We start from the raw sequence: 26,268 nt of genomic DNA on the forward strand, positions 1-26,268 counted from the left end.
GGGTAACATATAATATTTGCAAGAACCAGATGATTAGGAGCCTAATAACGAACTCATCTCGATGTCTTGCCTGCAGTACTAGCCTTATCTGAACCCAGTGGAGGACATACGGTGGTCGCATACCTCCGAAAACCTACACTGATTTTTCGAATCCATACCACACAGTATCACTGCTCTGTTGCAATACTCCTTTAAGCAGGTGGTCACCATGGAATGGTAGAACTGCCTACTAGTGCCCACGGTGAATCCCGAGGACTGCAGCATTCGTTCAGTGTGGCCGCAAGTTAGCGAGACCAGCCAAATAAAAGAGTTCAGGTTACCTTAGGTTCCCTACCAGGACTCCTCAAACAATGGTACTCCTGTCGACGAGGTTTCTGTCCCCGTCTATGATGAGTCGCTGTAGAGGGTGTTTACGTGTCACCTCTGCGCACCTGTCAGCTGTTGATATTCAAATGCCGGCCGAAGTGGCCGTGCGGTTAAAGGCGCTGCAGTCTGGAACCGCAAGACCGCTACGGTCGCAGGTTCGAATCCTGCCTCGGGCATGGATGTTTGTGATGTCCTTAGGTTAGTTAGGTTTAACTAGTTCTAAGTTCTAGGGGACTAATGACCTCAGAAGTTGAGTCCCATAGTGCTCAGACCCATTTGAACCATTTTTTTTTTATATTCAAATCCAGTGGATTACCTATTTGACAGGAAAACTTTCTCTGAAGAAATACTGTAGGGCCTGGCCAAATGAATTATCGTAGCGCCGCGCGGAGTGGCCGCGCGGTTTGAGGCGTCATGCACGGACTGCGCGGCCCCACCCGCCGGAGGTTCGAGTCCTCTCTCGGGCATGGGTCTGCGTGTTGCTATTAGCATAAGTTAATTTAAGTATTGTGTAAGTCTAGGGACCGATGACCTAAGCAGTTTTGTCCCTTAGGAATTCACGCACACAATTATCTTAGCCGTAAGGAACAGTCAAACACTACAATGAAGCGCCAAAGAAACTGGTATAGGCATCCGTATTCAAATACAGAGAGTTGTAAACAGGCAGATTACGGCACTGTGGTCGGCAACGCCTATCGTATAAGAGAACAAGTGTCTGGCGCAGTTGTTAGATTGGTTACTGCTACTACAGTGGTACGTTATCAACATTTAAGTAATGAAACTTCCTGGCAGATTAAAACTGTGTACCGGATCGAGACTCGAACTCGGGACCTTTGCCTTTCGCAGGCAAGTGTTCTGCCAGGAATCTGTGAGGGCGGGTCGTGAGTTGTGCTTGGGTAGCTCAGTTGATACAGCACTTACCCGCGAAATGCAAAGGTCCCGAGTTCGCGCCTCGATCCGGCACACAATTTTAATCTGCCACCAAGTTTCATAACAGCGCACACTCCGCTGCAGAGTGAAAATCTCATTCGGGAAGATCTAAGTGAGTGTGAACGTGATGTTATAGTCGGTGCAAGAGCAATGGGACACATCATCTCCGAGGTAGCGATGAAGTGCGAATCTTCCCGTACGACCGTTTCACGAGTGTATCGTGAATATCAGTAATCCAGTAACACATCAAATCTCCGACATCGCTGCGGCCGGATAAAGATCCTGCCAGAACGAGACCAACAACAACTGTAGAGAATCGTTCAACGTGACAGAAGTGCAATCCTTCCGCAAATTGCTGCAGATTTCAACCTGGGGCATCAGCAAATGTCAGCGTGTGAACTATTCAACGAAGCACCAATGGCCTTTCGGATGAGAGGGCTCACACGTGTATCCTTGATGTCTGCACGACACAAAACTTTACGCCCGGCCTGGGCCCGTCAGCAGCGACATTGGGCTGTTGATGACTGGAAATATGTTGCCTGGTCGGACGAGTTTCGTTTCAAATTGTATCGAGCGGATGGACGTGTACGGGTGTGGAGACAACTGCATGAGTCCATGGATCCTGCAGTGGACTGTTCAAGCTGGTGGAAGTTCAGTAATGGTGTGGGGCGCGTGCAGTTGGAGTGATATGGGACCCTGATACATGTAGATACCACTCTGACAGGTGACACGTGCGTAAGCATCCTGTCCTGATCTGCGTCCATTCATATTTGTGCATTCCGACGGACTTGGACAATTCCAGCAGGACTATTCGACACTCCACATATCCAGAATTGCTACAGAGTGGCTCCAGGAACACTCTTCTGTGGTGAAACACTTCCGCTGCCTATCGAGCTCCCCAGAAATGAACATTATTGAGCATATCTAGGATGACTCAAAAAAGTGCTGTCACACACGCCGTCGACGGTCACAGCGGAGCAGCTATTATTGTGCGCGACGGTTTTATAGTAGAAGATCTCACTTAGTTGCAACAAGCATGAGGGCTAGCACTAACAGTACACGGTATCAGAGTAGTGAACGTCTATGCTCCATCCGGCACAGATCAACGACGAGAGAGCTCACAGTTTTGTTCTGAAACAATCACGCTCCTTTTTCTGGGGCGATATGACCAGATAATTATCGGCGGAGCTTTCAACTGTGTTCTCGCAAGGAAGGACCAATATCCAAATTTTACCACCTGTCCCGAACTCCGCTCTATAGTTCATCGACTCAGTCTCGTAGATACCTGGGAGGTGGTACGTGGCGATCGCCTGGGAAATACATACGTCACGAGCCACTGAGGCCGGATCTATGTGACATCCTCTCGTTTTGGAGGTCCTGAACGCAGAAATATGGCCTTCGACCTTCTCAGACCGTAGTGTTTATTTGTGCATGATCAGTCTCGAACGATAAACAATATGGCGTAGTCAAGGTCCATGGAAACTTAGAGTTGCCTACTTACAGGAAGCGCAATCTCTACGAATGGTCACGGCCACATGGGAAACCTGCGAAAGGCGCATCACAAAGTACTCTTCCGTACTTCTGTGGTGGATACAGTGTCTAAAGTCATCCCTACGCCGTGCTCCGATCCAGTACGGCAAGGAACGAATGAAGTGTCACCGAGACACGACAGAATTTTACCAGAACGTCAGATCGAGGTTCAATGCTTCAAGCCTAAGATACTGGCCCTTACTCAGTGCCGCTTGGAAGATGCAGCTGTGCGTTCGCGGTGCCAAGCCAGCATCAACGGAAAAAAGCCCTCGATACATGATGTCATCGCAGATCTCAAACGCCATCGACAACCAGTAATCCGTTCTATGTGTTTGTCTGACGGCTGACTGTTAGTACCACAGGCGGAAATCGCAACAGCCTTCTAAGCTCACTATCGTCACCTCTACCTTCTACCGTGAAAAATTCCATAACGTCGAGGCACTTACAGATATAGTACCCTTGATCGCCAGGTGGTGGACTCTCTTTCAGACATCTCCACTGAAGACATCACTGATGCGCTCGCCAAGGGGCTCTGAAGCGATTCCCAGGACCGGACAGCCTGAGGTCAGAATTTCATAGGACCTTCCCACGATGGAAGCAGATGTACCAGGATCATCTGTGGCCTAAGACGCCGCCACCATCGGAATTTCTGAAAGGTCTAATTATTCTGGTACCCAAACCTTATGGAGGCACTCAACCTGACAACTATCGGGCCAGTCACTTTACTCACCTCGAATTTTAAGATTTTTGGGCACCTTCTCACGATGCGTCTCTGACGAACCGTTGCATCAAGTCCTGTCGCCTGCACAGACATCCCTGTTTGGAGATACCAATGTACAATCAACGCTATGTGACTGTAGAGAAGTCATCGCCATTGCAACAGTCTGTCGACTGCAGGGAGCCATCATTTCCGTTGATTTCGGTTGCGTGAACCGCACCTTTCCTGCGAAGATGTTTTTCCCACGTGCCTTTGTCCCTTAATCATGGGCCTACTTCGTGACTTTCGTCGAGCGTGATGGTCAATGGAGGGATGGTGACCCCCAGTATCGACCGCACGATCATTCCGACAAGGTTCTCCCCTTCCAACTATCATATACGCCATCGCATTGGAATCGCTTCTCTGTGGTCTGCAGTAACATTTATCAGGGATCACCCTGCAAGGACACACATTCAAATGCCGCACCAATGCAGACGACCTCGTCTTTAAAGTACATACCAACTAGGAGGTTCATGCAGAGCCTTGTACCACGGAAGCAAGGTAGAGGATGTGGTTACGAGTGGACAGTATCCTCTTTCTACAGCACAAATGCGCACGTGGATAACACGGTTATTTATTCACAAGCATAGGGACCTACTTATCTTGAATAGAGTTCGTGAGTTGTGGTACAAGCTCAGTAGTAAATAGCCCTCTTGCAGATAGCATTGATATCTTCCTATTACAACAATCGTAGACAGTGATGTGAACTGTCGCCAATTGGAATGCGACTTAGTGACTGAGAGACTGAGTGAGGCCCTCCAGTCAGCGGCGGCGGCCTAAATACTTGCGGTCGAGAGGGCGTTGGTAGCGTGTTGCTTCCGAGTCTGTCTCTGGCCTCTCTCGTGATAGGCGCGCTTCATCCGGTGCCTACTGTCGATCTTCGCGCTACATCTTTGCCGACCGGGGTGCTGGCGACAGCTTAGACCAGCACAGTTCAAGAGGCAACATGGGGGTTCGAACAATAAAGGAGCGGTGCAGGCAGCTGTATGAGCGTCGCCAAACCCTGCTTGGTGACCACTGGAAAGGGACTCCCTGATGAAAGTGTGTCTCAACTCAGGACGGTGGAGATTCTACGCGCTAGGAATAGTTTTTACTCGAGGCATCTGTCGCACTATGGCGATAAAGTTCTGGCGTCTTCTTCAGAACATCAGGACGGGCGCCCCAAGTCAGTTACTGCGAGCAATGGACATGTGAAAAACTGTGCACTTAATTAAAAATTATGTGGCATCCCATAAAACACACTTCGCACAAACTTTTTATATCTCTAGAGGAATGGTGCCTCGGATCCAAGCGGCCTTCGGTTATTACGCCAGTACTGGTCACATACTCAAGCTCAAGTATGACAACTTCACAATCTCTAAGCGAAGACGGGTCTCTGCCTGGTCAGTGTCTAAGCGCGAGCTACAGCTCTTTACATAAATACAATCTAGAAGTCATTGACACGCAGCCTCAACAGGATCACAGGACTTTTGGTCGACGAACTCGCACCTACTTCATGTCAACCACCGGTCACGCTGGCTCACATTGCACTGTCACATATCAAACTTTTCCTTCTGGAATGTAGTGTAATGTTATGTGTGTCTCACTTTTTTTAATAATAAAATCAATATTTATATATGTGTTTGGAGAGGGAGAGAGTTTGATTTTTGATTGAGATTTTTACCTTAAGTCGTAACTCGTACCTGAATTTTGGTTGCTACCTCCTTGAATGATCAGCTTCTGCACCAGTTGTTGACGTATTGCAATTTGGAGGAAGTTATTGTTCTTTAAGGTTTAAATTACGAGTCTCTTAGTTACTTGGCCCTATTGCGGATAGCTTTGAGCCCAAATTTACGTAGCTTTTAATACCTAATGGACCACTGCTTTTCGTGAGAAAAGGAGATTGCTTGACACACAAACGTCCTTCAAACTACACGTCCTGCTACATCAAAATTGGTCAGTGGAGTTCAGCACCATACTGTTGTACAAGAACATAAGCCAATTACTGTAATTAAGAAATTATGAGAGGTTGTTAGTTACTGAATGAAAACTATAGAGAATGCATTTCTTTTCCTGTATTTTACTGACCTTTGTACACTCACAATTCTGTCAATTAATAGACGGCGACGACAATGAAGTTCACCTCCTTTTCCAAAAACAAGATATTTCTATTCTTCACTTCAAAAAAAAATGGTTCAAATGGCTCTGAGCACTATGGGACTCAACTGCTGAGGTCATTAGTCCCCTAGAACTTAGAACTAGTTAAACCTAACTAACCTAAGGACATCACAAACATCCATGCCCGAGGCAGGATTCGAACCTGCGACCGTAGCGGTCTTGCGGTTCCAGACTGCAGCGCCTTTAACCGCACGGCCACTTCGGCCGGCCTATTCTTCACTTCCAGAAAATTTGTATACATAAATGTTTGGCAACTCTTACACATACTTCACTCGGTTTTATCACTAAAATATCAATTTTCATTAAATGTAACAATACGTTCTGAGCGACGGCCTAGCAACACGTCCTCTTTCCACAAGATACACATTAACAGTCCTTTTTTTAAATAAAATCAATTGTCTCTTTTTTTTAGAGTCCATTTGTGTTCAGGAAAGCTTTCTCTAGCGCTATATGATAAGTCTGTATTGTTTTCCTTATTTTTACCACAACACTCCTCTGTTTCGCGTTACAAATTAACAGTTTTCTAATAAAATCTGAGTTAAATGTTAGCAAGTTCAACTTTGCGGTAATTATTGTTTATTTGTCAGTAACAGATAGAAGGATAACTGTGTAGAACAGAGATTTCCGCATGTTACGCGGCCCTTTACATGTTCTCATTCACTTTCTACACAGTTTACCGCTTCCAGTTTTCAGGGGATTCTAGTAAGACACTGATCGCATACGTGTAGAAAGCGACCACTATGACATAAAGCCCGATGGTTATGCAACACACCTAATGTGCAGGTAACACGGGTACGTCCTTATCTGACCGAAGCCACTAGGTAAACTACTCTAGTGCAGTATACGCTTATTTATGGTGGTCTATAGTAGCCCACAGCAGCTGTAAAACTTTACTGGTACAATAACATCTTCCAATGCAGTCCGTTCTAGGACCCTCTTCTAGCTTTTATTATTTCCTAGCGTGCATATTCCCCTTTCTCTCTCAGGTACTGTCAGGACATGAATAGATTCATTAAACCGATTTCTAAATATTTTGTAAGAGCTAAAAAAGTAGATGAAATTGTTTGAAAATAAAGAAGTAACAAATCATTTCACTACAAGCCTCAAAGTAGCCCATGTATGTGTCACATTTCAACAAGGTCTTACGACGTTAAGTGTACACGTGGCTCTGAGCACTACGGGACTTAACATCTGAGGTCATCAGTCCCCTAGAACTTAGAACTACTTAAACCTAACTAACCTAAGAACATCACACACATCCATGCCCGAGGCAGGATTCGAACCTGCGACCATAGCGGTCGCTCAGTTCCAGACTGAAGCGCCTAGAACCGCTCAGCCACTCCGGCCGGCTAAGTGTACACAACTGTTTTATTCACGTCTACATTAACAAATATCAGTATCTCATGCATCGTACACGTATGTTTGCACTGTGCAGTTAGCGTGATATTACATTGATCTGATGGCTGTCCGGTGTTGGAACAGCATCCCAGCTTGGGACTTAATGGGGAAATCCTGCCTATATCTTAGGCGTGGATAATCTGTTGATCTGATGGAATTAAATTTTCCTTGAGATATCTGAGCCTCATCTTTATCTTCAAAAACATAGAAGACGAAGAAATAGATTAAAATTTGTGCCATAGTCATAACGTGAACTCATATCTCCTGGTTACTGAGTAGATGCACTAGCTATTACATCACCGTAGCAGTACAGCTAATACACCTGCATAGGCTAACGTAGTGTAGTGGCGCTCCCCCCCCCCCCCCCCCCCCCCCCCGCTTCCCCAATTCAATCAGTCCACGCCTTCAGCCTATTTTTCCCCTTTTCAAATCGTCAGAATTTCAGAGGCTCTCTGGTACCCGTCGAGGACAGTCCGTGCAGTTATGTAAGCGGGACTGCTATGGTGATGTAATTGATAGCGTAACTACCAAGTAAACAGGAATTCTCGTTTCAAGCCCCAGCCAGCACAAAAATTTTAATTCATTTCTTCAGCTTCCGTGATTATCGAAGGTAGAGTTGAAACTCAAATGTCTCAAAGAAAATTTAGTTCTATCAGATCAGTAGAGCATCTACGCCTGAGGTACAGAAAGGATTTCCCCATTACGAACAAAGCTGGGGTGCTATTCGAATGCCGGAGAGCCTCGACAATAATGTCAATTTAAGAACGGGAAAATAGGCTGAAGGCGTGCATTGATATTTGCACTGGAGTACGGTAATCCGTAGAACCGTGTTGGCTATAGTGCTAAGATGGTGTAATGGATATCACATGTCTAATAAGCAGATGATTGGGATTAAGTCAAAATTTTTAATTTCCTCGGCTCCTGTCATTATCCTTATATTACATTGTTAATTTAGATAGCGATCTGGCTCAGTAGGTTTTAAAGTTTTGCTGTCGCGCGCGGCGGGGGGTGGGGTGGGGGGTGGGGGGGTGAGGGGGGCGGAGAGAGGGAAAGCCACACTTTTGCTGCTATGTCTGTGCCACGGTTTATACTACTGATATGGACCGTACTTTGTGCATCCAGATACGACGTAGTTCATATATCCATCGTCTTCTAGACGTGCGCAGCGTGTGGGAGAGACTACCACTCGGGTTCTACTGTTATCTCAGATGTGATATGCCAGTTTTGTAAGAACAACAAAATATACAGACTGCAGATTCTTGATTCATGGACAATTGGAACAGCTGATACTGCTGACCTTAGGTCAAGGTGATGTCGTGGCATCTCAAATGGATTGCTACCATTGAACCAAATGACAAGAACGCGATAAGCAATGACTAAAAGATCAAGGGAAACCAGTTATTCAACTCGCGTTAGAAGAGAAATTCTGAGAAGTTCTGCAATTAGTCATGGATACAGAACTGAGCAAAACGTACCCCAGCTATAAATAATTTTTATTTCAAAATATGTATAAAAAATGCCAAACATCCCACAAAATATCGTTGATTGTTGTCCAGTGTCTCCTATCATTTCCAAACATGTATTTTTTCATTGCTGCCTGAGAAAATATCAGTTTTGAGCTGTTTTCTCTTTAATTAATCATCTCTCATTGTCACAAGCCAAACTGTTCATGAACACCGAATCTAAACTTAACTTTTTAGATCTAGTGCAAAGTTAGTTTGGAAAGTTCAAGTTTACCCAAAGCACGCGTGCTAATTTTTACTCTTGTTTCTGGCTTTGTGCTGTCCATACAGTTGTCTTCAGCGGTCTTAAATACGCGTTGATTGGTTCTAAAACTTCACCATATTTGTTAACTGCTGGTATGATTACTCAATCACTGTAGTTCAGACGATCCGTTAGCAAGTACAGTTTCACTTAATCATCACTTGGATTTGGAACTCTAACAGCAGGTGTTATTACTAGCTAAATTATGGTAAACCAGGTCAATCTGTCATGTAAGCAACTGTTCTTCTTAACGCCCAAACATGATTATAACCTTTGTAGCATCAAAAGTAGATATTTGTATTTAGTTCTCCAAAATGCAAACATAATTATTGTAACACCTTTGGGCCTATAACGGTTTGTGATTGTCTTGATTATTATCTTATTTACTGTTTGCAGTTTAGAGAATGAAATAACAGTCGCCACTGAGCGTCACAGAACGGTGCTGATAGGGCTGTGTGGGTATCAAAACTAACTGTTGATGCTATAACAGGCGAACCTGAACTCCCGTAATATAGTTACATTTCGCTGTCAATGTTACTTCTCGTTGCTTACCCATGTGTATGAACCAAATTGCTTATGAGATAGAGTACTTCTGAGACAGTTTCTTAGGAAACAGTTGGCTTGTAAGGAAATTTGAGCTATCTACAATTTCAGACACTTCTGAAAACTGTGGCAGACGACTACTGACAAGTGGAGGGGGAGGGAGGTCCTTTAATTAGTTCTTGACGAGGATTACGCGAACAAACCAGGCTAGATCACAATTTTCACCTCTAACATTCATGCCGCTAAGTTTTTATGACCGACCGCTGGAGTAAATATCATGTTATATCATTTTGCGGAGAACAGATATAGGTGGGCTACCACCAACCCTCACTTGAATGCAGCGCAGTTAGAAGAAAGACTCATGTCACATTCCAATTGAGGAAGGTAAACATCTCGTTCTATAAAAAGCGCAATGCCGTCAAGTACGGCGCTTGCCGATTTGGTGCAAGTCTACAAAACAGGAGCCGTGACCAGAAAACTTGTTTACGGGTGGTTCAAACGCTTTTGGGAGCAAAAAGAAGCTAATAATGAGATGTGACTTTCGGGGTGATCGTCAACAAGCATTAGGAAAGCAAAAACCAGCACGTGTAACAGATCGTGCCACAAAACAACGACTGCATCTGACTGACGCAAGAGAGATTGGGGACTAGAGACGATAGTGATAACATCGTCAACCAAACAAGATTTTAGTGACCGAAAATGTGTTCCCGATTCGTGCTACACGAACAATGACAACGACGCCGTTAGGCGTGTTATATTCAGTTCTTTAGTGTCAATATACTAATACTGATAAAACAATACAATTCTCAAAGTGAATTTAAAAAATATCAGTTCATTACTACAAAGAGAGAGAGAGAGAGAGAGAGACTGATAGACTAAAATCACTTCAATCGTTGGTTCTAACACCTGCAATGACAGGAGAAATGAAACAAAAAGAAATGTACGTACATATGACAGAATTAAATTTTTCCCGAGACATTTGAGTCTAATCTTTGCATGCGATAATGATGAAAGCTGAAGAAATGAATTCATATTTGTGCTTGGCAAGGGAAAATTGAATTACATCGGATCTATATATCACCTACGCCTGAGGTACAGGCAGGATTTCCCCATTACGTCCAACCATGGAGTCTTATTCCAATACAATGCCGGACAGCCTTGGCAATAGTGACGATCTAAGAAGGGAACAATGAGCTGAATAAGTGGATTGAAGTTTGTGTTAGGGAGGGCACTTACCTCGCGTAATTCGTGCAGCTTTTTTTCTTTGTTTCAACCTACAGCTCTCTCTGCTAGCATGGAAGTCGGTCACTGATGTCTTAACAGATTCCTATCATTCCGTCCCTTCTCCTTCTTGTCAGTGTTTTCCACATATTCCTTTCCTCTCCAATTCTGCGCAGAACCTCTTCATTCCTTAATTCCTTACCAGTCCATCCAATTTTCAACATTCGTCTGTAGCACCACATCTCAAATGCTTCGATTCTCTGCTGTTCCGGTTTTCCCACTGTCCGTGTTTCACTACCGTACAATGCTGTGCTCCACACGTACATTTTCTCAGAATTTTCTTCCTCAGATTAAGGCCTGTGTTTGATAGACTTTTCTTGGCCAGGGGTGCTCTTTTTGGCAGTGATAGTCTGCTTTTGATGTCCTCCTTGCTCCGTTCGTCATTCGTTATTTTGCTGCCTAGGTAGCAGAGTTCGTTAATTTCATTTACATCGTGACCATCAATCCTGATGTTCACGTCCTAGCTCCTAGCTGTTCTCATTTCTGTTACTTCTCATTACTTTCGTCCTCCTTCGATTTACTCTCAACCATATTCTGTATTAATTAGACTGTCCATTCCATTCAACAGATCACGCAATTCTTCTTCGCTTTCACTCAAGATAGAAATGTCATCAGCGAATCGCATCATTGTTACCCTTTCACCTTGAATTTTAATCCAAATCCTGAACCTTTCTTTTGTTTTCATAATTGCTTCTTCGATGTACAGATTGAACAGTAGGGGCGGAAGATTACATCCCTGTCGTACACTCTTTTTAACCCGAGCATTTCGTTCTTGGTCGTCCACTCTTATTATTGCCTGTTGGTTCTTCTACATATTGCATGTTATCCGTCTCTCCCTATAATTTTCTTTTATTATTATTTTATTATATTAGTATATTATATTATATTATTATATTTATTTTTATATTTTTATTTTATTTTTCTCAGAATTTGCACCATTTTGCGTTGTCGAGTGCTTTTTCTATCAAATCCTATGAAAGTGTCTCGATTTTTCTTTAGCCTTGCTTCCATTATCAACTGCAACGTCAGAATTACCTGCCAGGTGCCTTTGCCTTTCCTAAAGCCAAACTGATCGTCATCTGAGACATCCTCAGTTTTTCGTTAGATATAATGCTGTGGTGGTGTAATGGCTAGCATATCTTCCTAAAGTAAGGAGACCTGCGTTCAGTTCCCGCCCACAGCATGACTTTTAATTCATTTCTTCGGCTTCCATCGTTATTGTAGAAATGTATATGTTGTATTTTTGGTTCTTTCGGCTCTTTTTTCCGCAGCTGCAGATACACAAGTTGTATAGGTTAAATACCGTTTTTTGCAACTGTAGTGAAAGTCTTATTAAGACTTCGCTTTATTTCAAGGCATCTCCAGTGGTAAAATTTTTTGTCGTTTTCAGAAAAATAAAACGAAATGGCGAGATAACATTGGTTCTTCACAAGAAGAAGGCAGTATAAATGAAAGTGCTGTGTGCTAAAATCTAAGTAGTATCCGTGAAAGAACAGGAAGAATGATTTAAACAACAAATAAACCTGATCAATGAAGATGCTTTAGGATAAAGCGAAACGATTCTGGTCGTATTAAGACTTTCATTACATCTACAAAAGACGGCATTTAACCCAGACAACCGTATACAAGGAAAGACGTAAAACAGTGAAGCGGAGAATTATAGCTGACTGGTCACTGGACTAAAAAGTGAAATAACATTCACTCGGGAACACACTTAGATCTGCAGGCTCCGGGATTAAGGTGGAGTTTGCGCTGCGCACGAAAATTTAAAAATATAACCACACATGCCTTGTCACCAACTAAAATTAAATCAAACATCAAATTCAGAGCGGCCGTTTCGTCATAACAGAAAATTCACTCCTTTAAAATATTACGTACCGAAGTTCATACACCGCAGGTTCTTGAAACGGGTGGGCCTTCTCTGCAGTACCATGTGGTTCTATGCCATATTTGGAGACACATAACTGGAAACGGATAGTCAATCCAACGGTCCACGGCTTACCGTCCACCCTCTCAGAGTTACTCCCACTGATGCACGACTTTTGGGTCAACAGCGAATTAAGGTTCAAAAATGGCTCTGAGCACTATGGGAGTTAACATCTGAGGTCATCAGTCCCCTAGAACTTAGCACTACTTAAACCTAACTAACCTAAGGACATCACATACGTCCATGCCCGAGGCAGTGCCCGAGGCAGGATTCGAACCTGCGACCGTAGCAGTCGCGCGGTTCCGGACTGAAGTGCCTAGACCCACTCCGCCTCCACGGCCGGCGCGAATTAAGGGAATGACACTTTAGTGGAATCTGTTGTCCCTCAGACTTCCTTGACTACTGTGTCAGCTTCTTTGTTTCCGTATATTCCTGCATGCCCAGACACCCAGCTGAATATCACCTCCTACTACTGTTGTCACAAATGAAGAATATCCAGAATGTTACGTATCATTGTTTCGCTGGATGCATTTGTTGAAGACTCTACAAAGCACTAAAGAAATCGAAGCAAAGCAGAAAAATCTTCATATGTTCTCGTCTGATCTGTCCCACTGCCTTCACATTCGCGTGCACTTCACCATGGCGCACTGTAAACATCTGCGACAAGTGGATGCGGAAGGTGCGATCAGGGAAAACTGCTGAGCAATCGACAGCGTCTATCTGTTTAGAATTTGTACAGTTTTCAAATTGTGATTTTCACCCAAAGTACCACCAAACAGATATCTAAAAATTACATTTAAGCTTCTTTCTTTTTTAAAATTAGTCCAATTTAAAACAATTATGATATCTTACACAGACAAGCTGGTGATATACTATTGCTGTAAAACATTAATATTCGCCACACACATTTCTAAAAGACTGTCTTTGCACGAATCCCAAGAGACTTTATTGCACACGGACGACTATTACAAGATCGGTTCATGATTACTTATTTTGCCGGCCGGAGTGGCCGAGCGGTTCTAGGCGCTACAGTCTGGAGCCGCCCGACCGCTACGGTCGCAGGTTCGAATCCTGCCTCGGGCATGGATGTGTGTGATGTCCTTAGGTTAGTTAGGTTAAGTAGTTTTAAGTCCTAGGGGACTGATGACCTCAGAAGTTAAGTCCCATAGTGCTCAGAGCCATTTGAACCATTACTTATTTTATTCTTTCTGAAATTCCGCGTTGCCCTGGTATGTATTTATTTAAATTGTCTTATTCCGTTTCCTCCTTCCCCTTTTATCTGTTCATCTCCCCTCTCCCTCTCTTTGTCCATCTTATTTCCCGCTCTCCGTCTACCTTCTCCACCACCGCTCTTTTCCATCCCTTCTTCGCCCTTTTTCTGTCCGCCTCCTGATTCTCTCATATCTCCTCAACTAAGTGTCGTTCAATGACATAAGTATGTAGGCACATTTATCGGCATATGTAGATACTGTCTGCTAAATGTGTTGCGAATAGAATTATCAGCTAAGAAGTAATAAATTTAAACGTCATGAAGTCCTGTCTGATGGAATAATTTTACCGCAGCGTGAGCAGCGAGAATGTAGTAGGCGATAAAAAATTTTGTTTTCACCATTTTGTGCGGGTAGTGAGCAAGAAAAAGTGTCGTGAAGGTTTGGCATTATATGTAAAGTTTGTTGCAAGTCAATAAGCCCTCTCATTCTCAGATACTCGAGGAATAAAATCTGGGACTTTGCAAGTCGTGACGTACACTTCTCTTTCAACCTCACACCTTTGATACCTAGGTGGTGCTCACCCCCACAGTGATTATTTTCTAGTATAAAATAATGTGTGTACAAAGTTTTGTTGAAATCGATCCAGTGGTTAAGGAGGATCTACATATTATTTTCCGTGATGCGATTTTGATGAACTGCAACCTATACGTTGGCCCAAACTATAGCTACCTGTGATAACATCATGAAAAATCGACTAATAATTTGGGAGACTAGCATGTTCAAAGACAAACAAGCACGACGGTCTTACAGATTTATTATGATTATACACTGAAGTGCCAAAGAAACTGGTATAGCCGTGCGTATTCAAATACAGAGATATGTAAACAGGCAGAATAAGGCGCTGCGGTCGGCAACGCCTATATAAGACAAGTGTCTGGCGCAGCTATTAGATCGGTTACTGCTGTTACAATGGCAGGCTATCAAGATTTAAGTGAGTTTGAACGTGGTGTTGTAGTCGGTGGACGAGCGATGTGCCACAGCATCTCCGAGGTAGCGATGAAGTGGTGAATTTCGCTAGTGTGCCGTGAATACCAGGAATCCGGTAACACATCAAATCTTCGACTTCATTGCTGCCGGAAAAAGATCCTGCAAGAACGGGACAAACGACGACTGAAGAGAATCGTTCAATGTGACAGAAGTGCAACTCCTTCCGTAAATTGCTGCAGATTTCAATGCTGGGCCATCAATAAGTGTCAGCATTCAACGAAACATCATCGATATGGGCTTTCGGAGCCGAAGGCCCTCTTGTGTACCCTTGATGACTGCACGACACAAAGCTTTAGCCTCGCCTGGGTCCGTCGACACCGACATTGCACTGTTGATGACTGGAAAATTGTCACCTGGTCGGACGAGTCTCGTTTCAAATTGTCTCGAGCGAATGGATGTGTAGGGGTATGGAGACATCCTAATGAATCCATGGACATTGCATGTCAGCAGGGGATTGTTCAAGCCGATGAAGACTCTGTAATGGTGTGGGGCGTGCGGAGTTGGAGTGATGTGGGACCCCTGATACGTCCAGATACGACTCTGACAGGTGACACGTACGTTAGTATCCTGTATGATCATCTGCCTCCATACATGTCCATCATGCATTCCGATGGACTTGGGCAATTCCAGCGGGACTATGCAACACGCCACACGTCCAGAATTGCTACAGATTTGCTCCAGGAACACTCTTCTGAGTTTCGTCACTTCCGCCGGCCACCAAACTCCCCAGACATGAACATTATTGAGTATATCTGGGATGCCTTGCAATGTGCTGTTCAGAAGAGATCTCTACCCCGTCGTACTCTAATGGTTATATGGACAGCCCCGGAGGATATTTACACCAAGAGATATTTTGTTAATGTTTTATGCATTTGCTATCCATATTTTAATAGGGGATTAAGGAAAAATTTTATTGTGTTCCTGTGAGGCTATTAATGTTACCTGCTTTATTGTGTTAAAATTATGCAAGGTGATAAAAATTGTTTAACACAAGCTTCCTGTCTTATTATTGGGCGTAAATAGCACGTTCCATCGACGTTTCCAAAGTAGCATTTTTCATGGTTGCAGGAATACCCACATAGCCTTTAATGATCTTTTTCTTCTTTTGCACATCACGGATCAGGCACTTTTGTCAGTTCTGGTTTCACAGTTTTCTCCAACGTATCCTGGGTCATCCTCAATCTGTTTTTCTTCTCGGCATGTAATCCAACTCCATCTTGTGAAGTTTAATATTTTCCATTCTTTGTAAGTGATCGGCCCTATTCTGTGGAGCGATAGGCCCAATTCCGTCTATTATGTAATATTTTATATGCAGTGATTTTACATTTAATTATTCCCTAATATCTTCATTTCCGATCTTATTTGTTGTGACAGAGCCTTTTTTAACACTCCTTAAAAATATCATTTATGTCGACTGTATTTTATTCAGCTGCTTTTGAGTAAGGACCCAGCTGCCATAAAGCAATGTTGGTAAAGCCATTACTTCATAAAATTTCATTTTTTTTCTTTTTAACTTTATTTTTTATGGTCCCATATACAGTTTGAAAATCGCTGACTTTACTGCCTCCAATGCATGTGCGTTCCTTTTCTTAACTGATATTAATTACATATCTTCTAAGGACATTTGGCACTATTAGCTCGAAGAAACTCTTCAATATCTTGAAAAATACACATACAGAATGAAAAAAATGTAAGAAAAATAAACTAATAAAAAATACAGCATATGGGATAGAAATTTGTGGAGTACATGTAAATACAAAATGTAAAAAAATATGAAATAAGACTATAAACATCTTAAAAGCAAAATATTCTGGAGGTACTCAACGAAATTCTCATCTGCTGCCTAAGATTTGTATATGACATTACTAAATGACAGCGAGAAATGTATGAGGAATGTGCAATTATAAAAACATTTGAACTTAAAAGGAACAGTCAAATGAAGACTGAGAAGACCATAAGATATCAAAAGCGATAGAAATACAACAGAGAATGGTGGCACATTTTGTCATTTAGGCATCTTACTTACAGAAGACAATAGATACAGCATAGAAACCACAAAAACAGCACTGCAATAGCAAGATGTGCTTTCAATAAAAGAAGACAACTGTTACCGAACAAGTTGTTTAGTATAACAAGGAAACAAAACTATCTGGCAAACCGTTTATCTGAAGTTTGTTCGTGTGTGACTGAACACTGTTGCAGACAGGGAGGAAGCAGTTAGAATCAACAGAAATGTTGCCTTTGAGGAGGCTAATGAAGACCAGATGAGGAGACACAAAAGCTAATGAAGGTGTTTGGAAAGAGATCAGTGAGCAGAGACAACAACAAAAACAGCAACTAAAAAAACACTTTTTACACGTTAATTTAGACAACTTAATCAGTTTTTAATAAATATGTTAGAAGAAACATTTTTAGCAAAGAAATCCACGAGGAGATAAAGGATGAAATTGTAGAGCTACTGGAGAAAACAAAGTGTCAAAATTATCAATAAATTAAAAGAATAGTACAAAATAGCGACAGGAAATAACCTTTAGAAGACGATAATAATGATGCAGAACTGTGCCAAACGTACCTACCAACTATAAAATCACCTGCAGAGTTCAAATGTAAAAGCCACAGGTCCCTACAACACCCAAAATATCGTTCAAAGGCAGCTTTCACGCGCTGTCCATTGTACGCGTGCTTCCGAATGAGTGACGGACTGCACACAAGGGAAAGACTCAAAGCGAGAGAGCGGGATTAAAGTTCAGGCCTGGGCAACACAGGGGCCAGAATGGTGAAGACAAACGCGCCGCAGGATTTGCGAACACCGCCATAACCTTTCAGCAAACAAGCGCATTCAAACGAACTTCACACGAAATAGCCCCGAACAAACGTGTGCAGTTGGATCGTGCCCAATTATGTAAATGCGACTGGGTGTACTTTTGTTAGAGGAAGCGAAAATTAACCGCTCCGGGAACTGAAAATTTAGTTCGCATATCTGTGGAGCGATACGACTGTTTTCCAAATGTTTTGCGCTCTCTTTTGTTGTGGTTATTGCAAATTGTGTGCCTCCAATACATAAGCCTGGATTCTAATGCGTTAATTGGTACCACTCGTAAGGCGTACATATAAATTTAATTTTCGGATACAGCGTAAATGAAATTCGATGTGCCTGATATCGAAATAGTCTCACATGCTGTCCACATCTGGAGGTCGTCTCAGACACAGGTATGGAGACTGAGAGGACGATATATTTAAGTACATCTACATCTACGTGATTACTCTACTACTGACAATAAAGTGCCTGGCAGAGGGTTCAATGAACCTCCTTCAAGCTGTCTCTCTACCGTTCCACTCTCGAACGGCACGCGGGAAAAACGAGCACTTAAATTTTTCTGTGCGAGCCCTGATTTCTCTTATTTTATCGTGATGATCATTTCTCCCTATGTAAGTGGGTGGCAACAGAATGTTTTCGCAATCGGAGGAGAAAACTGGTGATTTAAATTTCATGAGAAGATCCCGTCGCAACGAAAAACGCCTATGTTTTAATGATTGCCACTCCAAATCACGTATCATGTCTGTGACACTATCTCCCCTATTTCGCGATAATACAAAACGAACTCCCCTTCTTTGTACTTTTTCGATGTCATCCGTCAGTCCCACCTGATACCCATCCCACACCGCACAGCAATACTCCAGAATAGGGCGGACAAGCGCAGTCTCTTTAATAGATCTGTTACACCTTCTAAGTGTTCTGCCAATGAATCTCAGTCTTTGGTTTGCTCTACCCACAATGTTATCTATGTGATCGTTCCAATTTATGTTATTTGTAATTGTAATCCCTAAGTATTTAGCTGAATTTACAGCCTTCAGATTTGTGTGACTTATCGCATAATCGAAATATCGCCTAATATAACAATATGTATCTGTCTTGTAAATGTCTTGTAACACTGTGATTGAGGCACTGGTCACACATTCCGTAAGAGCGTGTCTCAAATCGTTGTACAGACATCATGGTTTCCATAAGGTACGTCAGTAAAATATTGGGGTTGACCATCCACGACGAGTTTGGGCGATTTTCCCCACTAGTTTTCCTACCTACAGAACGTTCTGCACTAATTAGCTCTGCCTTATGCGGACGTTCTGACGACAAGAAGCGGCTGACGTGGTAAATAACTTTTGGGAAATCACGTGCGGGTAAAGATTCAATGTGTAACTCTACTTGTTGCGCTCTCTCGCCTGTTTATCCTATTAATTCAAAGACTTCCGAGACTGCACCAATTAAAAATATAGAAAAGTGAAGATGGTGGTGCAGCTGAACAGACTCCCTCCACTTAAATAGAGACCATACAACTTTCACACGAGGTAACAATGTGTCAGTGTCAGTAAGTGCCAGAAATGCGACGGCCGGTGTGGCCGTGCGGTTCTAGGCACTTCAGTCTGGAACCGCGTGACCACTACGGTCGCAGGTTCGAATCCTGCCTCGGGCATGGATGTGTGTGATGTCCTTAGGTTAGTTAGGTTTAAGTAGTTCTAAGTTCTAGGGGACTGTTGACCACAGATGTTAAGTGCCATAGTGCTCAGAGCCATTTTGTCAGAAATGCCGTCATTTGGAATGTTGTTCAACTCGCGCATCACGTAGGATTGAATGACCCTTTAAGTGAATTTCTGCACTCTGTAGCTTTGTGATAGGTTCGTGTTGATAGCACCAAGTGTAATCACCCATTATGTTTTTTTTTCTTTTCTTTCAGGAAAGATCTCGTTTTACTTTTAAATCAAACTGCGGTGGGGGTGCCTAGAAGTTGAATATGCCACCGTAATTATTGCACTGGCGTCGTTTATAGAACATAGAACAGGAATACAATTAGTCTCTGGATACCTCGGATGGATGCTGTACTTGTATACATAGAAATAAAAAAAAATTGGTAAGTGTGTATCGATTTAAGCATCCGTATGTCCATGAGTAGATGGGAGAATACATAAAGAGTGGCTGCCATCTGGTGGTTTCAAATAACGTTAGTGACTTACCCAAGCACAGTAATGAATAATTTAGTATATGGTTAGTATATGGTTAGAGGGTCTATACAAGAGCGATGTACTTGAGGACAATATTATGGAAATGGAAGAGGATGTAGATGAAGATGAAATGGGAGATATAATACTGCGTGAAAAGTTTGACAGAGCACTGAAAGACCTGAGTCGAAACAAGGCCCCAGGAGTAGACAACATTCCATTAGAACTACTGACAGCCTTGGGAGAGCCAGTCCTGACGAAACTCTGCCATCTGGTGAGCAAGATGTATGAAACAGGCGAAATACCCTCAGACTTCAAGAAGAATATAATAATTCCAATCCCACAGAAAGCAGGTGTTGGCAAATGTGAAAATTACCGAACTATTTGGGGAGCAAAATAACTGATGATGGTCGAAGTCGAGAGGATATAAAATGTAGACTGGCAATGGCAAGGAAAGCGTTTCTGAAGAAGAGAAATTTGTTAACAGCGAATATAGATTTAAGTGTCAGGACGTCATTTCTGAAAGTATTTGTATGGAGTGTACCATTTATAGAAGTGAAACATGGACGATAAATAGTTTGGACAAGAAGAGAATAGAAGCTTTTGAAATATGGCGCTACAGAAGAATGCTGAAGATTAGATGGTAGATCACATAACTAATGAGGAAGTATTGAATAGGATTGGGGAGAAGAGAAGTTTCTGGCACAACTTGACTAGAAGAAGGGATCGGTTGGTAGGACATGTGTTGAGGCATCAAGGGATCACCAATTTAGTATTGGAGGGCAGCGTGGAGGGTAAAAATCGTAGGGGGAGACCAAGAGATGAATACACTAAGCAGATTCAGAAGGATGTAGGTTGCAGTAGGTACTGGGAGATGAAGTAGCTTGCACAGGATATAGTAGCATGGAGAGCTCAATCAAACCAGTCTAAGGACTGAAGACCACAACAACAACAACATGGTTATGAATATTATTCAGCTATAAGAAAAGCCCAATACTCGCAGCTGCACTTAGAGCTGCAGTGTGCAAAACAACACAGACACTGGTCAACAGCTGACACTTGACGCGGTCACGCGAATGGTGATATGATATCTTTACGGAAGATGCAACATGCCGAGCGCACCGACAGCTGAATGAAGTGCTTAACACGCTCTGTGTGGATGGTGTAGTTCAGACAGCGAGTCTTTTTGTGGAGTTTAGGTGGTGTATCTCGTTCCATGATTTGGGCCCACCCCCTCTGGTTACTGTGAATATGAACCAGGATAATTACACTGCTGGCCACCGTAAATGCAACACCAAGAAAGACAAGAGGTAGCACAACAAAATTTATTTTGTAGATAACATGTTGACCAAGTATCAAATGATTACGTTTACAGACGTCTGTGACATGTGGTTTCTGCCAGAATCAGTAGCCAGAGTAGCCGCCATTGTTGGAGATCACCGATGCCACACGTCTCGACATTGAGTCAAAGAGACGTTGGATGTGTTCCTGGGGTACAGCAGCCCAAGCAGCTTCCACACGTTGCCAAAGATCATCTGGTGTGGCAGCTGGGGATGTAATCTGGGTCACTCGTTGAGCAACCATGGACCACATGTTTTCTATCGGGGAAAGATCCGGAGAGCGAGCCGGCCAGGGAAGCAATTCAATCTGGTTATTGACGAAGAACCTTTGGACAATGCGTGCCACGTGTGGTCGCGCATTATCCTGTTGAAATATGGCTGTGGCCGAGCCCTGAAGGTAAGGAAGGACAACTGGCTCCAGCACCTCGGATATGTAGCGCCGGCTATTTAAAGTACCGGCAATGCGTACTAGAGGCGTGCGAGAGTAATATCCAATACCGCCCCATACCATAATACCCGGTGCAAGACCAGTGTGGCGGTGCATAATGCAGCTGTCCAGCATCCTCTCTCCACGGTGTCTCCACACTCGAATCCGACCATCGCGGTGCTGCAGACAGAAGCGTGCCTCGTCAGTAAAGACCACGTCATTCCATTCTGCCGTCCACATCAGTCTGTCATCACACCATTGGCGACGGAGACGTCTGTGGTTCTGCGTCAATGGTAGACGAAGCCATGGACATCTTGCGGACAGACCACTCTGCTGTAAACGGCGTCGAATGGTACGCACAGACACTGGATGATGCGTTACAGATTCAATGTGCTGTGCTATGGTTCGGGATGTCACTGAGCGATCCGTCACTGCCATGCGCACAATTTGCCTATCAGCACGTGCAGTGGTGCACCGAGGTGAATGCGATTGACCACGTCGGTCCGTCGTATCCTCCTGCATCCAACGGTCACATATCCGCATTACAGTTGTTTGGTTTCGTCCAACACGACTAGCGATTTCTCTGTATGATAATCCACAATCTCGGTAAGCCACTATACTTCCTCTGTCGAACTAGGATACTTGATCAAAAGATGTTCGCTGTTGTCTACGAGGCATAACTGGTCGTCTTGTGAAACAACCACAAGGTAAACACATGTGCCGAACGTACACTCGTCGAAATCGCCAAGCCTTAAATGGCGCTATGAGGTGGCGCCACAGGCGCGCGTGATGTGCGTCTGCGCTGAAATTCTAATCAGTTGCATATCTCATCGCTGCAAGCTCATGGTGTAAATTTCACTCGATTCGGATGCTTCCTTCAGGGTGTTGCATTTACGGTGGCCAGCAGTGTATTTCAAAATTACCAATGATCTCATGACGCCCCTTTCATCTACATTTTCATGATTAGTATGCTGTGAAATCTGTCTTCCAAGATGATAACAGCAATGTTCACAGTGCCTCCTATATAAGTTCGCGGGCTGAAAACCCTAAGGAAGATTATCGCACTTCGACTGCCAGAATGATTAACCTCTTCTTAATCCTACAAAATGTTTGTTGACAATTAGGAACAAGGGGACTGATGACCACAGATGTTAAGTCCCATAGTGTTCAGAGCCATTTGAACCATTTGAATTAGGAACAGAAGGTGAAACATAGTAACTCACATCCCAACAATTTGGTAGCTCCCAGTGATCTAATAATCAATGAGTGTTTTCGGCTGGATATTGCAAACATGAAGAAAATTGTGGACTCTCTTCCTTGCTGAATTGAGTCACTAATATATGGTACAAATGTGATACCTTTTGGAGGTGGCTAATGTTTTGATCAGTGTCCTTAATTCACTTTCCTTTACTTAAAAATGTCGTACAAGCAGTGTGGCTGTGGTCATCATCAACAGAACATTTCACAGTACATGACTTAGTCATACCTGTTATCGCTTATGTATAAAAAGCTAAGTTTACATGTGCATGTCTGTGATCTTCTCCCAAACCCCTGGATTTATTTCATCAAAATTTGGCACAGAAACAGCAGGCCTCAAGAGTATCAGCACTGTGGGGTTTATATCCTCCTAGATCCAGCAGAAGGAACCATATCCACCTAAGAAAGTCAGCCTGCTTCGTAAGGCAGTCTACATGCCATGGGGAGAAATGGTTTCCCAGCTCTTGACATGTAGGATGTCCTCCATGACAGGCATGTTGTATTGGAGTAGTATCAGGTTGCGTTATCAACCTGATTTGAATGGAGGTCTGTACTGCAGGGGCAAATAACTAATTCTCAAGTGCCTGATTTATAGCCTGCTCTGTATGACAGGCGTGTTATGGGAGTAATACCAGCCTGATTTATTTAACTGTATTGCAGGGGCTACATGTGACAATGAGCATAGCTGGGACAGGTTGGGAAAACTGTAGGAGTTTATCGACAGAGTGAAGTGGAGGAGGGAATGAACAGAGAGAGGATGGAAGGAGGAGATGCATAAGGCAGATGGAAGGTGTAGAGGGGTAGTGGGCAGGGAGAGGAGGATATGGTCAGAGAGAGGAGGTGGAGACATGGAAAAGAGATGGAGAACGAGGAGGAGTGTTCAGTATATGTCTCAAACACGTTCTTTATAAGAGCAACGTTTTGATCTCTGTTACGAGCTGCCTATATCAGGATGATAAAAGTTGATGGTCCAAACGATCGTTTTATAAACAAATTGGCGATGAAGTCATATTCTTGGAAACATTTTACTGAAGAATTAGAGACATCGCTAAAATTCCAGATAATCATGTTTAATGCTGTTCAGGCCTTAAAATCAGCAGATCGTGTAGTTGCCTGAAACGGTGTCAATACCCACTTAGCAAGTCCTTCCGTTATAATAAGGATTTATGTGTATCTGCATGAAGTTTTTGCATTTGTGAACTACTGGAAGGATAACTTTGACACTCTCTAGTATCAAATTTTATCCAAAGAAGAATAACGGACTGAAGTTACCGCATATTAATATATACTCCCGTTCTCGTATTCATATTCCTTCAGGTTGCGATTTGTTCGTCTTATCATATCTGAAATATCCAGTAAATGCTGCAATTTTTTTCAACGAGCTTGTGCATGCCGTGAAATGATGTGTGCTAACAGGTTAAGGGTTTTACATATTTATACGAGTTAACGTCCTGAAATAGAAATAGACCAAACTTTGTTTGCTAGATCTTTACTACCGTACTATAACAAATGACATGTGAAACAGTCAGTCGTCCGGAGATCTGATCAATTTCCTCTGGTCGTTCATATGGAATTACACAAAAAATACTACATAAACGTACAGCAATTAAAAAATGGGCGTGTTAAAGTACTCCAGACAACGAGCCTTATAAGCAAAATAATGAAAAATAAAGAATATACCGTGGATCCAAGAAGTAACGATGGCGTGCTGGAAAGTAGTGCCTCCGAATCTTTTATGCGAGAACCGTTTAAAGATTTTTAAATAAAGTAAACATTTTGCACCTGTATTCTTAGTGTCTATGTGTTTATTTCCCAACGGCGAACACACTTCTCCCAACGAGAGACCCGTTTGTTGATGCCATCACTGTAGAGTATTTGACTTTGTTGACGGAGCCACTTCACCTCTCCGTGCACCGCGTCATCACCATCAAAGTGAGGTCCTCTAAGATGTTCTTTAAGTTTTTGAAACAAATGAAAATCGGATGGGGCTAATTCGGGACTATGGCGGCCTATCGATAACAGTGAATCCAAAGTGTAGGATGGTTGCAGATATCGCAGCTCTCGTGTTTGGCCTGTCATTTTCGTGCTGAAGGAGAGCGTGCTCCATGTACATCTACATCTACATCTACATGGATACTCTGCAAATCACATTCAGGTGCCTGTCAGAGGGTTAATCGAACCACCTTCACAATTCTCTATTATTCTAATTTCGTACAGCGCGCTGAAAGAATGAACACCTATGTCTTTCCGTACGAGCTCTGATTTCCCTTATTTTATCGTGATGTTCGTTCCTCCATATGTAGGTCGGTGTCAACAAGATATTTTCGCATTCGGAGGAGAAAGTTGGTGATTGGAATTTCGTGAGAAGATTCCGTCGCAACGAAAAACGCCTTTCTTTTAATGATTTCCAGCCCAAACCCTGTATCATTTCTGTGACACTCTCTCCCATAATTCACGATAATACAAAACGTGCTGCCTTTCTTTGAACTTTTTCGATTTACTCCGTCAGTCCTATCTGGTAAGGATCCCACACCGCGCAGCAGTATTCTAAAAGAGGACGGACAAGCGTAGTGTAGGCAGTCTCCTTAGTAGGTCTGTTACATTTTCTAAGTGTCCTGCCAATAAAACGCAGTCTTTGGTTAGCCTTCCCCACAACATTTTCTGTGTGTTCCTTCCAATTTAAGTTGTTCGTAATTGTAATATGTAGGTATTTAGTGGAATTTACGGCTTTTAGATTGGACTGATTTATCGTGTAACCGAAGTTTAACGAGCTCTTTTTAGCACTCATGTGGATGACCTCACACTTTTCGTTATTTAGGGTCAACTGCTACTTTTCGCACCATTCAGATATCTTGTCTAAATCGTTTTGCAGTTGTTTTGATCTTCTGATGACTTTATTAGTCGATAAACGACAGCGTCATCTGCAAACAACCGAAGACGGCTGCTGAGATTGCCTCCAAAATCGTCTACATAGATACGGAACAGCAAAGGGCCTATAACACTACCTTGGAGAACGCCAGAAATCATTTCTGTTTTACTCGATGACTTTCCGTCAAATGCTACGAACTGTGACCTCTCTGACAGGAGATCAAAAATCCAGTCACATAACTGAGGCGATATTCCAAAAGCACGCAATTTCACTATGAGCCGTTTGTGTGGTACAATGTGAAAAGCCTTCCGGAAATCCAGAAATGTATGGACGAACTCTTAGAATTCGAAACTCGATTGCAGCAGGCTGTTTCTCACGCAACGCCATAATTGCGTTACGCACCTCCCTGGTACGCGCTGTAATTCCGAGGCCTGTAGTGAGCAGAGGTCTGTAAATATGTAGACATGAA

Source organism: Schistocerca nitens, chromosome 1 (assembly GCF_023898315.1).
Source record: "Schistocerca nitens isolate TAMUIC-IGC-003100 chromosome 1, iqSchNite1.1, whole genome shotgun sequence".
In the NCBI taxonomy this organism is placed as follows: domain Eukaryota; kingdom Metazoa; phylum Arthropoda; class Insecta; order Orthoptera; family Acrididae; genus Schistocerca; species Schistocerca nitens.